An 18689-nucleotide genomic window follows, 5' to 3' on the forward strand; every position below is an offset into this window, starting at 1 on the left:
CATTCTGCTTGCAGAGAACTGACACAAAAAAGACACAATAAACCATGAACAAACACAGTCAGTTTAAAAAATAGGTTAGAAAAAGTGGGCAAATTCAATTATAGAAGTAATTAGAAGATATAGGGTAAGGCTGCCTTTTGGGACTGTGCCAGAAAACATGAATTAATATGAGTGAATAGAAAGAACCCATGTAGTAATTAAGAAGCAATCACCTATGGCAATGAGTACCTGAAAACAGTCTGCAAACTATTAATTCAGTGATCAAAAATATTTTTAGATGATTAATATGGCAAATTTATTTAAAAGACTAATTTCTGGAAAGATATCAAGACAATAGCACACTATTTGTTCCTCTGGCATTTATATAGCTAATTAAATTTTATAATTTGCAACAACAGTCATTATTATCTGAAAACAGTAAAAGCAATATTTTGCCTCCTTTTCATAAAACAGTGGTTCTAAAATCAATAAGTTAAATCCAGCTCCTGCTGTCCTCCTATAAGTGCCTAAGCTTTGATTGTTACATTCTTTCAATGTGCATTTTTCTTATAAGTCTCTGTTTCAGTAACATTAAGCATTTGAATTAATGTACATATCCTCAAAGGTTTTATATGTTCCCATACCTGGGCAGGGATTCCACACACTGTTTAATTTCAACAGTATCAAATAAAAGCAGTTTAATGAACTATTTGTGCATCAAAGACTTTCTTACTTGGTCAACAGAGGTCTGTTACTTCAGTACACACCATTCCTCCCCCTAGAATACAAAGGCATAGACACATTATAGTGAAGAGTGCTTTACAACACACAGAAGGCTAATGGCTTCTGAAATAGGTGATTATCAGAGCCCTGTAGAGCAAGATGAGGGTCTGGCTGGTAATAAATAACCTCGCAATATGAATTATCCTATTTCCACAGCTTTAAAAAAAAACAACGTACATTTCATTTGTTGACCAGAAAATTCTGGAAAATGCTGTCTTTTTGGAAATAACAGGGAGCTACTAAAACAAATCAGTGTGTCCGTGGGGAGTTATTGAGCACCTACTAAGGGCCTAAGGCACAAAAGTCAATCCTGAAATGCTAACCTTGGAACAAATAGTTGTGTGTGTATGTGTGATTTCCTTTTGGAAGCCAATAAACAAAACCTTTGTACGCCATGCTTTAGAGATGCTAGATTTTTAATTACTAAATTTGCTCATGGATTAGTGCTGTTTGTGAGGTTAAGGTATAAATTCATTACCTACAAAACAAGATCAAGCTTGAAACTCATCGAGACTCACTATTACAGAGGGCATGGAGGGAAAGAGTGTAGGTATTTGAGAAGAATAAACATGAGAGATTTTAACAAGATACCAAATTAAGCAGATATTAGATCTGTCCAGTTCTTTCATTATCTGTGTTTCTCTCATTTTCTTAAAACAAGCCAGGTGCTTTTGAAAAGAACATACAAGAGAAGATAGCCTCTAGCAGAGGTCTCTCATTCTCTGAGTTTGCTTCATGTTGTTAATTATCAAACTTAGGTATGACAACAGCAAACAAACAACTCCTCTGCCAGCTAGATGACGCTGATGACAGAGAGCTCCCCAAGAGGCAGGCAGTTGGGAACTAGTGAAGTGAGTACAGCTTAGAGGCGTGGGGCTGAGAGGGGCTGCCAGCTGAACAGGACCCACTCGCCATGGAGTGTTAATGTGTCAATGAAGGGGAAAAGCATGAATGAACCACATAGAAACTGAAAATAACTCAGCTGGTTGGAAATGGAATTTGGGCTCTTTGCCAAAGTAAGGTGTTTGAGGGCACACACCCTAACACCTAGGGAAAAAAAGGCTGCCCTTGAATTTGAAAAGACAAAATATTTTGAAGAAAGAAGACAAATGGCTTTTTTCATCAGAAATAAACTTCCTTTTTTTCTTTTATTCTTCCCTTCCATGCAACAAACATTTTCTGAGTTCCTACTTTTTGCCAGGTTCTGGATTAGGAATGAAGAAGGCAGAGAGGGAGAATGGAATAAATATAAAAGTAAATGAGGAGACTGGTTCAAGACGGCAGAGTAGAAGGATGTGTGCTCACTCCCTCTTGTGAGAGCACTGGAATCACAACTAACTGCTGAACAATCATCGACAGGAAGACACTGGAACTCACCAGAAAAGATACCCCACATCCAAAGAAAAAGGAGAAGCCACAATGAGATGGTAGGAGGGGCGCAATACAATAAAATCAAATCCCATAACCGCTGGGTGGGTGACTCACAAACTGGAGAACACTTATACCACAGAAGTCCACCCACTGGAGTGAAGGTTCTGAACTCCATGTCAGGCTTCCCAACCTGGGGGTCTGGCAATGGAAGGAGGAATTCCTAGAGAATCAGACTTTGAAGATCAGCAGGATTTGATTTTAGGACTTCGGCAGGACTGGGGGAAACAGAGACTCCACTCTTGGAGGGCACACACAAAGTAGTGTGCACATCGGGACGCAGGGGAAGGAGCAGTGACCCCATAGCAGACTGAACCAGACCTACCTGCTAGTGTTGGAGGGTCTCCTGCAGAGGCGGGGGGTGGCTGTGGCTCACTGTGGGGACAAGGACACTAGTAACAGCAGTTCTGGGAAGTACTCCTTGGTGTGAGCCCTCCCAGAGTCCACCATTAGCCCCACCAAAGTGCCTGGGTAGGCTCCAGTGTTGGGTTGCCTCAGGCCAAACAACCAACAGGGAGGGAACCCAGCCCCACCCATCAGCAGACAAGTGGATTAAGGTTTTACTGAGCTCTGCCCACCAGAGCTCTACCCACTACCAGTCCCTCCCATCAGGAAGCTTGCACAAGCCTCTTAGATAGCCTCATCCACCAGAGGGCAGACAGCAGAAGCAAGAAGAACTACAGTTCTGCAGCCTGTGGAATGAAAACCACATTCACAGAAAGACAGACAAAAAGAAAAGGCAGAGGACTATGTACCAGATGAAGGAACAAGATAAAACCCGAGAAAAACAATTAAATGAAGTGGAGATAGGCAACCTTCGAGAAAAAGAATTCAGAATAATGATAATGAAGATGATCCAGGACCTTGGAAAAAGATCGAGAAGATGCAAGAAATGTTTAACAAAGACCTAGAAGAATTAAAGAACAAACAAACAGAGATGAACAATACAATAACTGAAATGAAAAATACACTAGAAGGAATCAATAGCAGAACAACTGAGGCAGAAGAACGGATAAGTGACCTGGAAGACAGAATGGTGGAATTCACTGCCGTGGAACAGAATAAAGAAAAAAGAATGAAAAGAAATGAAGACAGCCTAAGAGACCTCTGGGACAACATTAAATGCAACAACATTCGCATTATAGGGGTCCCAGAAGGAGAAGAGAGAGAGAAAGGACCTGAGAAAATATTTGAAGAGATTTCTATCAAACATTTAGAGAAGAGCTAACACCCATCCTTCTCAAACTCTTCCAAAAAATTGCGGAGGAAGGAACACTCCCAAACTCATTCTATGAGGCCACCATCACCCTGATACCAAAACCAGACAAAGATACTACAAAAAAAGAAAATTACAGACTGATATCACTGATGAATATAGATGCAAAAATCCTCAACAAAATATTAGCAAACAGAATCCAACAACACGTTAAAAGGGTCATACACCATGATCAAGTGGGATTTATCCCAGGGATGCAAAGATTCTTCAATATACACAAATCAATCAGTGTGATACACCGTATTAACAAATTGAAGAATAAAAACCATATGATCATCTCAATAGATGCAGAAAAAGCTTTTGACAAAATTCAACACCGATTTATGATAAAAGCTTTCCAGAAAGTGGGCATAGAGGGAACCTACCTCAACATAATAAAAGCCATATACGACAAACCCACAGCAAACATCATTCTCAATGGTGAAAAACTGAAAGCATTTCCTCTAAGATCAGGAATAAGACAAGGATGTTCACTCTCACCACTATTATTCAACATAGTTTTGGAAGTCCTAGCCACGTCAGTCAGAGAAGAAAAAGAAATAAAAGGAATACAAAGTGGAAAAGAAGTAAAGCTTTCACTCTTTGCAGATGACATGATACTATACATAGAGAGAATCCTAAAGATGCCACCAGAAAACTGCTAGAGCTAATCAATGAATTTGGTAAAGTGGCAGGATACAAAATTAATGTACAGAAATCTCTTGCATTCCTATACATTAACAACAAAAGATCAGAAAGAGAAATTAAGGAAACAGTCCCATTCACAATTGCAACAGAAAGAATAAAATACCTAGGAATAACCTACCCAAGGAGGTAAAAGACCTGCACTCAGAAAACTATAAGACACTGATGAAAGAAATTAAAGATGACACAAACAGATGGAGAGATATACCATGTTCTTGGATTGGAAGAATCAACATTGTGAAAATGTATACTACCCAAAGCAATCTACAGATTCAAGGCAATCCCTATCAAATTACCAACGGCATTTTTTACAGAACTAGAACAAAAAAATCTTAAAATTTGTATGGAGACACGAAAGACCCCAAATAGCCGAAGCAGTTTGAGGGAAGAAAACGGAGGTGGAGGAATCAGACTCCCTGACTTTGGACTATACTACAAAGGTACAGTAATCAAGACAATATGGTACTGACACAGAAACAGAAATATAGACCAATCGTACGGGATAGAAAGCCCAGAGATAAACCCACGCATCTATGGTCAACTAATCTATGACAAAGGAGGCAAGGATATACAATGGAGGAAAGGCAGTCTCTTCAATAAGTTGCGCTGGGAAAACTGGACAGCTACATGTAAAAGAATGAAATTAGAACACTCCCTAACACCATACACAAAAATAAACTCAAAATGGATTAAAGACCTAAATGTAAGACAGGACACTATTAAACTCTTAGAGGAAAACATAGGAAGAACACTCTGACATAAATCATAGCAAGATCCTTTTTGACCCACCTCCTAGAGTAATGGAAATAGAAACAAAAATAAACAAATGGGACCTAATGAAACTTAAAAGCTTTTGCACAGCAAAGGAAACTACAAACAAGACGCAGAGACAACCCTCAGAATGGGAGAAAATATTCATAAATGAAGCAACTGACAAAGGATTAATCTCCAAAATATATAAACAGCTCGTGCAGCTCAATATTAAAAAAACAAACAACCGAATCAAAAAATAGAAGACCTAAATAGATATCTCTCTAAAGAAGACCCACGGATGGCCAAGAAGCACACGAAAAGCTGCTCAACATCACTAATTATTAGAGAAATGCAAATCAAAACTGCAATGAGGTATCATCTCACACCAGTCAGAATGGGCATCATCAGAACTTCTACAAACAACAAATGCTGGAGACGGTGTGGAGAAAAGGGAACCCTCTTGCACTGTTGGTGGGAATGTAAATTGGTGCAGCCACTATGGAGAACAGTATGGAGGTTCCTTAAAAAACTAAAAATAGAATTACCATATGATCCAGCAATCCCACTACTGGGCATATACCCAGAGAAAACCATAATTCAAAAAGACACATGCATCCCAATGTTCATTGCAGCACTATTTACAATAGCCAGGTCATGGAAGCAACCTACATGTCCATCAACAGATGAATGGATAAAGAGGAAGTGGTACATATATACAATGGAATATTACTCAGCCATAAAAAGGAACGAAATTGGGTCATTTGCAGAGATGTGGATGGATCTGGAGACTGTCATACACAGTAAAGTAAGTCAGAAAGAGAAAAACAAATATCGTACATTAATGCATATATGTGGACTCTAGAAAAATGGTACAGATGAACTGGTTTGCAAGGCAGAAATAGAGACACAGATGTAGAGAACAAACATATGGACACCAAGGGGGGGAAGTGGCGGGGGGGTGGTGGTGGGATGAATTGGGAGATTGGGATGGACATATATACACTAATATGTATAAAATAGATAACTAATTAAGAACCTGTTGTATAAAAAATAAATAAGATAAAATTAAAAAAAAAAACAGGAAATGAGACCCAACTCCTCTTTGAAAGCTCCTATCCTAGAGAAAGGACAGATATAGGGAGCGATAATAAAAGATAGTGAAATAAGTGCAAAAGAGGGGAAGAGGTAAGTTGTAGTGATAGTGGTGATGAAGGGGGCAATTAGCCGGGGGGCTATAGCAGATCAAAAAAGGTTTTCATTAGAAGAGGTGGCAATTATGCAGATCTTGAAGAATAACAGGCAGAGAAGGAAGGAGAATTTTAGCTGGAGGGAACTTTCTTTTATCCCTCTATCATCTCTAACTTCCTCTTTTTCAAATCAAGGTTATTTCAGGAAGAGCAAGTAGACAAGACAAGCATGAGGCTTATATATGAGGGTGGTGATTGTGTGTGCTGGGGTGGGGGAGGATGGGTGTGAGAAGAAAGATTGGGTTGTATGGGGATTTCTTTAGAGTTTATAATACGTTCTCTTCAAATATCAAATTTTATCTCCTCCAGGTTAGTATGTTTTTAAAAATTTTTTAATTTTGGCTGCACGGTGCAATGTGCGTACCCTAATTCTCCGACCAGGCATCGAACCTGTGCCCCCTGCCTTGAGAGTGCAGAGTCTTAACCACTGGACCTCCAGGGAAGTCCCAGTATTTTTTTTAAACACACTCTTTCACTATTTGAATGATGTTTTGATTCTGTTTTATTGGAAAATGGGGCTTTACAATAGCTTTTATTTTTTATGTTTGTTGGCTTAGTCATTTTTGCCAATGATAAATCCCTTATTCTAATTTATGGCTTGACGATTCCTGTGGATTATGCTATATTTATACCTGCATCCAATTATTCCTTTATTAATGTATCCTTTCCTTTTCTCATTAAATAAATATTTAAGTACTTACTACTTGATAAATATCTTGCTAGGCATAGTTTATTCTTTCCTTGCTTCTAGCTTAGAATATGAAACATGGAAGTTATTTAAAATGCACTGTCTAAAAGATCAGACTTATGCATATGACTGAACCTTATTCAGCACTGAACATCAAAACTAATCGTGTTCTTGACTGATATATTGGTCAGTAGGACCATGTATACTGGTCTATTTAGTTCTTAAGATGTTTTCAAAGGAAGACTATAGAGCAAAAGCCTAGTTAAGGCAATTCAGCAGGCTTACCTATAAATGGAGAAGAATTTCAGGGTCAAAAGTTTCCTATGTACAAAACCAGACTTGCTTACTAGACATGTAAAATCTAAGTGTCCATGTCTCTTTAGAGGCTAAGAAAAAAAAAGTATCATGCATGAACATTAATTCATTCAGTGGATTTTTAAAGTAGTACTCTGCTAGGAACGAGGGATACAAAAATGATTAAAACATGAGCCTTGCCCTTAAGGAACTTCCTCCCACAAGAAGCAGATGAGTCAGATAAGTAAATCAATTATTATAATATAACTGTGATGAGGTATTAAAGTGCAGCATTCTATGAAAGTACAAAAAAGGGATATCTAAATTAGATTGGGACGGGGGGTAAGAGGATAAAATGCCAGAAGTGAGTTTTTAGGAACAAGAATTTAATTAGCTGAAGAAGGGGGCCAAGGAAGGGTGATGTATAAAATAGCATGATGAGCTTGGGAATGCCTTTTTGCAAACTTACAAAGAATTGGCTCCATATTCAAAGAAGGTGGGTGGGATGGTAAAGTATCCCTTATACAGATCAGACTCTCTCTGAGGTTTTCAGGGCCTTGACTCATTTCTTTTTTCCCAACTCCTTTTCTTTTGCCCAAGGTTTTTGGACAGAGCCATATAGAAAGCCTATTCTGTGGCCATTTCAGTATTTGAAAGCTGCTGGCCTAGAGTGTACTGATGGGGTATGTCAAATGTTCATGCTAATGACCTAGGTGAGAGCACAGAAAAGCAGTAATGGATGGCATCACAGTATACTTGTGTGTGCCTCAGCAAGTTGTTGACATCTATGGAAATTTCTTTCTCTGCGCCAGTGTTTCCTTTTGTCCGAATTCAGAGCCTTAAATAGGCTAGCTTGTTGCAAAGACCTCAAAACGTTTTCTGCGTGAACAAGATCAAGAAAAGAAGTCAAGATAATTCTCAGGATTAGCTCTAGTGTATCACATGGTAAAGGTGTTTATTAGAAATGTCCACTCCTTTTATGAATTCTCTGCCTCCCTAATTCCTACTCATCTTTCAGGAATCAGCTTAAATGACTTTTTTCTGAGAAGCTTTGCCTCACCTTCTGTATTAGGTCAGGTCTCTCTGTTACATGCTTTCTTAGCACTCTGCAGTTTTCCTTTGTAGCACTTACTGTGACTCCAATTAAATACTGAATTATGTAATTAATGCTTTCACACCAGACTCTTTAAGTAGAATATTAGCTTCATGAGGGCAGAAACTGGGTTTTATGCTGCTGTATCTGCAATGCCTTGCAGCATTCTTGGTTCATAGTAGTTGCTCAATACGTATTTTTGGAAAATGATTCAGTTACTCGTTATCCCAATTCCATTGCATCTAAAATGCAACAAATTGAAATGCAGCAGAGCTGCTAAGTAAAACCGGATCTGTAGATCCTAGAGCTAACTGGAACTCCCAGACATCTCTCAAAACTGACACTGGCTTCTAGGAGAGTTCAAATGATGGCACTGGGTATCTCCTCTTATTGCTCCACCTGGCCTCTCCCCATGGTGTTTTGGCTCAAAACTCATCCAGCATCTTTCCATTCGTCTGTGTCAGCAACTTGTTATTGCAACTTGTTTTCCTCAGGCCAGAGCTCCCTTCATTATTGAGTGCCAAATATGCTGGTCAGTGTGCCAAGCATTTGGGATAAAAACATGGAAGGGCATGGACCTGACCTCAGGAGAGCAGTAGGCCGCTACAGAGTGGCAAGATCAGAGCAGGCTTCATCAGTCTCCAGGGAACCACTGCCTGTACTCATATCATAAGACCATTGCCCTTTTGGCATTAAAGGATTTGATCACTGTTAAAATGCATGTCACCTTGGAAATCATAACTATTTTTAGCTGTTATCAAGCATTTTTACCTTCATATGATAGAAGAGCAGGCTTTGGCCCGGAGGTGTGGAGGGACAGGGAAAAGGAACAGGAGTGCCAGTAAGTTGGGAAAGGTGTAAAAATGAAATAGCTAGAGCAACAGTGCCTAGCACATAATAGACACAATTTACTCAAGGCAATGCTTGGGTAAATAAAAGATAAACTGCTTTCTTCAAACTGGTTGAGGCCAGGTTTTACCTTAGGCTGTTTCTTTAGGTAGCTAGCAATCTCTGGTTGGGAAAAAGTTTACAAAGTAGGAAACAGATGGCTCCAGCTGTTTGGGGTTGATGCCAAATCTCAAGCTCACACTCTAGGACTTCACAAGGAGAACGTACAAAATGTTTTTGTTTTTCCTTTTCTACCACCATGAATTCAAGAGGATGTCCATTTACCAGGGGGAAAAGACCAGGGTGCAGGGAGATAAATTGGGAGATTGGGATTGACATATACACACTACTATATATAAAACAGATAATTAATAAGGACCTGCAGTTTAGCACAGGGAACTTTACTCAGTACTCTGTAATGACCTATATGGGAAAAGTATCTAAAGAAGAGTGGATGTATGTATACGTATAACTCATTCACTTTGCTGTACACCTGGAACTAACAACATTGTAAATCAACGATACTCTAAGAAAAATTTTAAAAAATTCAGTATCCAAAAAAGAAATATTACAAGAAGGAGTCATACTCTGTTTTCAAAGGTTCCACGTAAGCTTGAGTTTAGATGCATATGCTGGGTTCTCTTAGCTATTCCAAACATTTTTTTTCAATCAAAGAAACTCCAATAGACTTAAATTGGTCATGAGAACTAGTGATGATGTTTCAAAAAAGGACAAATACACCATGCTGGTGTCTGAATCCTAAGATTCTTTTCTATGTCTGTGAGTATAATGCTTGCTTACACATAGTAGCAAAGAACACAATTAGCATACTAATTTGATTCCCTACCTAAAGAATGAAAGATTCCTTTGACACAGACAGCTGTCCATGAATGGCTGGGGTGACCCTTGGTCAGTTTTCCATCTGTCTTAGAGTAAAAAGTCCAGACTTAGACGCATACTAGCTGTATGACCTTAGACGCGTACTAGCTGTATGACCTTGAGCAGCCTTCTTATGTTGCTTTTTCTCAGTGTCTTCCCCTGTAAAATGGAGGCACATCTAATACCTGCCTCATGGGGGGGTGGTAAGGATTAAGTTAGCACCTTGCTTGCAGTAGACATTCCATATATTTGTTTTTCCACTCTGGTCTGAATCTGTCTATTCTGAGGAAGTCTGTAGTAGGTGTAGGACTCTCTACTTCTACCTGCCTCTAAAGAGAGAAGTAGAGAAGGGTTTTACTGAATCAATTTTAAGAGAATTCTGCAGTCATGTAGAAGTCACCACTTCCTTTTTGCCCTGGCTCCCAGGGATATAAGGCTCCGAGGATGGCTGCACAGGGAGACAGGGAATGACTGCTGTTGGGGAATGTCTTAGGCCTATCTCCAGTGCCATTGGCAGCTCTTAGAATATCGGGTTGACAAATCTAAGTAACACCAATTATAATTGCACGACCACAGTTTCTCAAATCTCCCTGTACTGAGCTCTCTCTCCTGCCCTTTCCCCTTCCTTAGACCAGTGGGTCTTAAGCTTGGTTACACACTGTAATCACCTATGGAGCTTTAAAAAATGCAGATGCCTTGGTCCCATTCGCAGATATTCTGATTTTACTTGTCTGGGGTACAGTCTCAGTATTGGCCCTGTTAAAAGCTCTCCAGAAAACCACTGCATTTTCAAACGCTGAAAATTTCAAAATTAATTTTGTTTTCAATGTAAAGTCCAAGTTAACACATGCCAATAATACAGTTAATAAAAAGAAATTGAGTCACAGTGCATAAAATTAATTTTATAGTGTTAATAATGTTTTGGTATCTTAAGCTTATTTAAAACCGAGTTTAATGTAAACACCCTCTGACCTGCCCTGCGCCATAAATTTGAGGCTGTTGAGCCAACTTCGTGTGAAAGGTACCAGGCTGGAAGGAGTAGAGCAGTCGAATGTGGTCCTGTCATTTGCTGAAAGATTCTTAAGAGCCAGTGGTAGTTCGGAGTGCTCTCTTGCATCTCAGGTTAGCTCCAGGGATCTAAGGATCTCTTCTTTTTTAGCTCTGCCCGTTTGGCTTCTAGTTGTGCTAAACGGATATTTTTCAACCCCAGTGTCGTGAGACTCTGGTGTGTCATGAGATATGTTACAAGAAATGTGAAATAATAAGTTCTGGGGTTTAAGAATTAATTCCAGCAAACTTAAGGTTATCCTTGTAACAGCATCGTTTTCACTCACTTGCATGCCAATACCCTGTCTTGAATGGGAGAACATGGTGGAGTTACAATTACTATGGGGGACTGTCATTTGACATGAGTGTGTCCCTGTGGAACAAAGGTTGGGGTTTTGCAAAATCCAGCTTCCCAAGTCAAAGGAGTTCCTCACTGGGCCTCATTTGCAGCAGTGCATATTAATGGGGGTGGCGGGGAGAGCTGGACAAAGGGGCCTCTCTGTGTTCTGGTGCCCAGTCTCTTTTTTGGGGACAGAGAGGACCTTGATTTTTTACATTGGAGAAGGAAGGTTGTGTACAAGTTCACACCTTAAGGTATCTCTGAACTGAAAATGGAGAAGAATCTTCAGTAATTCTGCCAGTCTTTTCTCATCACAAAAATCAGTATATAAACATGTCAAATGTAAACACAATATTTTTAGGAAAAATAAGAAGAAAAGTATTATATACTTCGGGGGTTCTCCTGATAGAGTAATTGTGATCTGACAAGGAATTTTAATGTTTTCCGCTGAAGATGAAGGAACGGGGTGCTTCATTTAACATTTTCATTTGCTACCTGAACCTGCTAGTTGCATAAAAAGAGAAATTGCCAGTTAGGTAATTTAGATCAACACTTTGGTTTTTTTTTCCTTTTCAAGGTTCCTGAGCAGAAGGGAAGATGAGGCTTGGAGAAGAAAGAAGGGCTAGGGAGAAATACGGTAAGCGCTCAATAAGTGGCTGTGGGTAGTTGTCATGGTGGTGATGATAGTGTTAATAAATCTCTCCTGAGAAAGTTTTTCAAATCAGATGGAACGTACTACTTTGGTTTTTATGAGTACTGAGCTATTTTAAATATTATTTATTACCTTTGTGCTTAGAGTCGTTTTTTTTCTAGTAAGGAATTTGAATGCACGATCAAGGAAGAGGGATTTATGAAGAGCTTAGTATACCCAAATTGAAATCACCTGGATCTTGTTTTTAAATTTTCCTTGCTTACAACAAATGACTTAATTATACTTTGGTGTCTTAATTTTCATTTCAACTTCTCAACTTATTAGTGAGTAATATACGTGGAGTCCCTTGAGTTAAATGGACATCCCTTGAGTTAAACAGACAAAGTGTCAAATACATTTAAGGTTTTATTTTGCAGTACAGTCGATTAAATTGGGCAAGTAACTTAAAATACATGTTGAAGATTAGATTCCTCATGGTCGTATGGCAAATTAAGTGAAGGGCTTTCAAAAAGTGTGGATTCCTATTACTATCTTATTACTACTAAACTATTAGCCACAAAATTTCAGAAAATTCATGGATATAGCTCAAGGATGAGTTGCTTACGGAGAGAAGATCAGGAATGTTTCGGGGGTACTTCCCTAATCTTTCCGATCAGACATTGCCCTGACTTCCCGCAATACATCCGACTGGGCTGCTTCCTGAGACAAGTCTGCAAGGCCTGGTCTGACATATGTCATTTGTTGCACTACTCACGTTGAATCATGATATTTTCCTTTCCTTCCAGCTCTTGCTCTTTATTTTACACCCCTCTTTATTTCACATTGTTTTTTATTTTACACTGACCCTAGGCATTTGGTGGCAGTATATGAAATCTCAGTTTTTTATTCTGCAGATCATTTCTGGTGCTGTGGTTTTAGATCCATCACTGTTTACTGAGCTTTTATTGTCACTAGAGACAGCTTTGCATTTTAATAAAGTTTCCAGTCCTCTAGGACTCTCTCCCCTGAAACAACTCCAGCTCCCCAGGGCTGCTGAAGAGTTGAGCAGAGAGAGTAGAAGCTTTTGTGGACAGTGATGCTGATGGTAGATAACTCCAGCTGTCATTACAAGATCATCCAGATAAGGGGGGGACAATCAAGTAGGGCTTACAGTCCACTTGAGTCTTTCTGATTGTAAAACCAGCCATTTTTCAATTTAAATAATTTAAGGATTCCAGCTTCTCTATACTCTGAGGCTCATTTAGCCTCTTATTAGCTAACTGTTTTTCCAGTTCAAGAGGTGGAAGGGAAGAGTGCAGATTTTTTGTTATTGTTAATTCACAGCAGTGGGTAGTGGTGTGTAAATAAAAAATAAGCCAAACAAATGTGATGAGAAGAGAGACTAGAAATCCATACAAGTAATGATAATTGATTTTAAAAAGTTAATTAAAAGGAATAAAAAGGGACAAGTACTGCAGTGGCCTAGCATATTATCAACAGGCAAATGACAGAGAGGAGAATGAATTAGAAAATTGATTCCCAGCTAACTAGAACAAGAAACCAGATTAACACAGCTCTTAATTTTAACTTGAAAATCCCAAATTCTTTTCTGAGTCCTTTCCTCATAGTATTCTGACAATGATCTTATCTCACATTATTCCCATCAAAGAAAAGGCTGGGAGGAGCAGGAAGGAAAGAACAAAACGAAGTAGTAATTTCCCAGAGAGTTCAGCTCAGAACCAGTTTATAGAATCACCTGTGACACATCAATGACAGCAAATACAGCGAAGAAACCACAGTTTGCATAAGGTCTTCCTTTTTGCTCCCTTAGTTGTAAGCCTTTTTTTTCCTTTTAAATTTTGCAACCTTTCCTTCTTCCTAAATCTCTGTGACCAAAGGCCAGTAACCTACAGTATTTATTTTCAAGTAGTATATACAGGAGCTACCCTTCAAGTCATTGACTTCCACATAAGAAACAGGACATGAGGGAACTGTCCAGTAAGAAGGCAAGGCTCTTTCTGAACCTTTCAAGAGCATCTTTTGGTAGGACTATGTCTAACATTTTTGTGTAGGTATTCTAGGGATGGGACAGTTCTAGAGAATCATGTACTGGCTATGCCCATGGGTTTGTCTTTTCCTTTGCTTAGGAGACATCTTCTGCTCAGATGAAGACACGGATTCCCCAGCATAGAGGTCAGAGTCTGAGTGAGAAGCTTGGTTAGTTAATTAGAGAAAGTATTTCCTGACAGAGGTAGGACCCGTAGTTACCACCAACAGTTGAATCTGATTGAGGGATACTCTTTGAAGTATTAGAAAGACAATGATGACATGCAGACTGTTGAACAAACAAGGTCTTCAGCTTACACTTGAAAAAGAATTGTCTTATGTAGAAGGTAACATCTCCTTATATAGCTGGGGAGTTAAAATAGGAAGAAAGAGCAGGAAACACGGTGTTGTATTTTCTTTGTTTCCTCCCACCCTCCCTCTCTCCCTCCCTTCCTTTCTGCCTTCCTTCTTTCCTTCCTCTGCTTTCTTTTCTTCCCTTCCTTTTCTTCCCATCTCCCTCTTTCTAAACAATGGAAGCCCATCTTTGGATTATTAGAGAATTACCATAGATCTAATTGATGCATAAGTAGACCTCAGGAAAATATGGCATATTTCTATTCAAAGAACAGATTGTAAACTTCTAGATTGATGTTCTGCTTTTTTTTTTTTCCTTTCCCTCTTCTCTCATTTTAGAATTAGGGAACACAAAACAAACGTAGCCAGATAAGCTGTGAGTGCCAGAGATAGCTACAATTGCTCGTGCTTCCTGTATTTCTGTTTTCTTTTTTTTCAGACACTAGACCACTTGCTGTGATTTCTTTCCTGGATTGTAAGCTCTGTAAGATCAGGGGCTCTGCTTGATTTACTCATTACTGTACTCCTAGCATTTAGCACTGTGCCTAAAATGTTTGTTGAATTAATGGGATGTCCATTAATATCCTGTCAACAAAATGAGGATAAAGGATTGGTAAATACAAAACCAGTTAACAAAAATAGTATAAACATTACCTTACAGGTCTTTTTCTTTAATTTGCAGAAGTTCTATTAGAGAATTTCCCAAAATGTATTCAACAAAACATTGGCTCTGAAGGATAAAAATAGATTTTTAAAAAATGCAGAATAGGTGAGGAAAGTCTGTGGAAAAATGTTTAGAATACTCTATATTATCAGAATTCAAAGAGATCTTTACAGTGTGATTTCTCAGAGTTTTTCAGGTACAGATTTTCACTGTAAATTTCCTAGAGAGGGACGTAACATGCTACATTTCCAAAGATTATTTGACCATGTTACTCTTTTACTTGGCACATCTTATAGTAGTACTATTGCATAAGACACACTTTGAGAAAAGTAGCATCTTAATTCAGCTTTACTTGCTTTAATTCTCTTTCTTTTGAATTTAAGTTCTAATTAATTTCTTCCACTGTGCAAAACGCCTCCAAGCAAAAATGTGAATATAGTTAACAGAAGTGAACTTTACAATTAAAAATAGTTAAGATGGTGAATTTTATGTTCTGTTTTTTTTTTTTACCACAATTAAAAGTTTAAAAATACTCCTAAAATATTACTTTACTGAATAATAGATGAATCAATATTTTACCTAAGGGCTACAACAATGCACCAAAAATTTAATGGTATTGCCAAACAAAGGGCTCGATTTTCGGCTACAACATGTTATTGTATCCTCAGTAAGTATCTTGGTTTTGAACATTGAGCTATGGATCTCTTAGTGTGTGTTTTTAGTAATACTGCTTAGGATGACTATAGAAAAAGACCTATGAATGTGTAGGGAAAGTTTATTGTAGTTTAGTAGAGTGGGTTTAAGACTAAGGTACAAGAGACTGGGTTACAAAATTGACATTGTCACTGACTCAGAGTGCCACATTAAGTAAACCCTGCTTTCCTTATCTATAAGATAGCCTCCATCAGTAATTTTTTGCCTTTTCCTTCCAGCATGGTTATCCCATCCTACATGGAACTCTAATAGACACAGCAGATAAAGGCAAGAGCTAAGAGGCCACTTGGCCTCCCTTCCCCCATGGCCCTAAGTATCCCCAAAGAGCCTAAGAGCTCAAGGAAACACAGTTTGAAAATCACAAGGCTAGATAATCTTTAGAGTTTTTCCCAAGTCTTACTCCTGCCACTAGAAGTAAAACTGAGGTAGAAAAGAATGTTTGTGTCCATATTAAAGCCTGTGAACCCCTGTAATTTTATACACACTCACACAGCATTCAGCTATTACAGAATATAGAATACTGCCATACCACATGTGGCAAGCACCTTTTGAATTTCAACATATATTTTAGGTTAAAAAATAAAATAGAAAAATATTACCAGAATGTACTCTTTCCTCAGTCACTTTATGGATACATTTCAAGATATAGACTTGATGGTGAATTAAAATTGAATGCAAATATTGTCACTGAGAAGTTGCCCATTTATACAGTTTCTAAGACTCGTTTAGTTCTTAATGAGCAAGGTTTTGCTAAAAACAAAAAGTGTTAAGTACATAAATATGTGTATTCTTTTCAAAGCATGCACTATATTATGGTTAAAAAACAATACAGAAATGAATGCAAAACTATTTCAACAGAAATACTGCTTCTTGAACAGCCTTTAAAATTATGACATGTTTACTGGGAAAATATATTACTCATGACAGGGGTTACAAAAGCAATATTAACCTTCTCGAAATTTAATAGCAAAGTCAGACAGGTAAAAATCAGGACCAGACGTAGTAACATATAACTACTTTTGTTAAGATTGTATATAGGATAAAACAGATATTTAAAGCTCCATTAAGACGTGGGTAAATAAATGGTCCTTTAGAAGATTCATAACACATATGCAATGAAAACCATGATGCAGATTGTGCTAAGGATAGCATTCTTGGAAATGAAAAACCTTGTTCTTTCTTTTGCTTCTGTTATTTTGGGCACTGTTGCTTTTGCAGTTTTGTACAGGGTGTCAGACATTAAATTTACCCTTAAATATACATATATCTATTTTTTGAAGGCAGGAATTTGTTACTTTGACAAGCTACCAAACACTTTCGTTGTATTTAATGTGTGACTAATGAGTTTTTGTCATCTATAATCAAAGAGGATGTTTGCTTCTGCAAAAAATATATAATTTACCCCAAACTAGCATTGATATTAAGCCAGGAACTCCATAGTAGTGGTTAAAAAAATGTGTGATGAAATATAGATGATAAAATTGCACTTACCATCAAATGCAAGTTTGCTTTACAAAATAATTTTTTTCTGAAATTTATTTTGTCACTGTAGTTTTATCATATAATATGTTACTTGCCTAATAACGTAATGTTGATGTTTAAAAGAAAGAGATTCATGTTTTTAATTATTTCATTGTTTTATAACCCTAAAATATTTCATTAAAATCTCTTGAGTTTTTACTTATTTTAGAGAGTGCTCTAGCTTGAGACATATTAAAAAAATAAAGGTCAAAAGTCATAAAGGATAATAGCTGATGGTTTTGATAATGCTAATTATATATTACTGAGAATAAAGGTAGAAAAGGAAATATGAACACTAAAGAAAGATAAACATCCCAATGCTGGATTAAAAAAAAATAATGAAAAAACTCTTAAAATGTCTTTGTACTTCACTGTCATAATTCAAAGACATAATGAAGCCTGAATTAAAAATGTCAGTTTCTGTGAGTGTTGATAACTTGGTTCTTTGTTGGGCAAGTCAAAATGTGTCTGTTTGATAGGCAAAAATGACAGACTAAAAATGGGAGAATTTGGATCTAAAAAAAGAAACACACACACACACACACACACACACACACACACGACTTTATAAAAGGTCCATAATGTACTTGAAGGAGAAGACCTATAGGGTAGGAGGCAATATCTTTAGGAAGTCACCGAGCAGCACTAAAAAGCAATGTCTATGGCCAATCAAAACGATTTCTGTGACTGCTGGGGCTCTTGCATCCCCGTCTTTACACTAGACTGGAAACCCTTTGTACTAATTACCAGACTGTACCAGATTTTCTGGTTCAGTTCAATCCTATAATTGACTGACAGTGATGGGCAAGGAAGGGGAAAAATTCAGGCTCACCACTGCAAGCAGAGGGTCAGAAATGGTTTCACAGAGAGCTGGTCACAGGCTGGCACTAAAAGCAGGGTTAAGCAAGCATCATCAGCACTTTCTTCTAATTCTCAGGTTAAAAAGGAAATGAGGAAGAAAAAACAACAGTCCAGGCTGTTCTCATCTTACAGACCAATTCTTAGCGTGCAACCATTTTACATAAAATGAATGGAGAATAGCTTCAAGGGTAAATGGTAATTTTAGATGTCACTGATTTTTATTTTGCTTTTGGGAAGTGGATACAGGTTTGTCTCCAGAACTCAAATAGGGTCATTTTGCTAAAGTTAAACAGTCTTTCATTTATTTACAGAAACCAGGAAAAACAATGCTGCTATTTAATTCCTAAGGCTAAAAAAATCATTAAAGTGCAAGGCTTATTTAGAAAGCCTGTGATAGGTTATGTAATCAAACTTAAGCATTTGAAAGCATCATAATTCTCACATCCTTTGTTTATAACTCACCGATTTGGATTTACTGTGTATCTTTAGTAATAAAATGGTTGCCCATGAATCTATACC

The 18689-nt window shown here is 37.9% G+C and overlaps 1 protein-coding gene and 1 long non-coding RNA gene across 7 annotated transcripts in view; one reads left to right on the forward strand and one right to left on the reverse strand.

The window, feature by feature from the left end:
- Window positions 1-18689, reverse strand: part of SOX2 (SRY-box transcription factor 2) — a 727395-nt gene that overhangs the window by 101596 nt on the left and 607110 nt on the right. The window lies entirely within an intron of this gene.
- The window catches only part of LOC115856478 (uncharacterized), a 218421-nt gene that overhangs the window by 54002 nt on the left and 145730 nt on the right, over window positions 1-18689 (forward strand). For all 3 annotated transcript variants that reach the window (XR_004040865.2, XR_009563763.1, XR_009563764.1), the window contains exon 3: window positions 11957-12016. This is a non-coding gene — a long non-coding RNA (uncharacterized lncRNA). The remainder of the gene's footprint in view (window positions 1-11956; window positions 12017-18689) is intronic.

Source organism: Globicephala melas, chromosome 4, assembly GCF_963455315.2.
Source record: "Globicephala melas chromosome 4, mGloMel1.2, whole genome shotgun sequence".
Lineage (NCBI taxonomy): Eukaryota > Metazoa > Chordata > Mammalia > Artiodactyla > Delphinidae > Globicephala > Globicephala melas.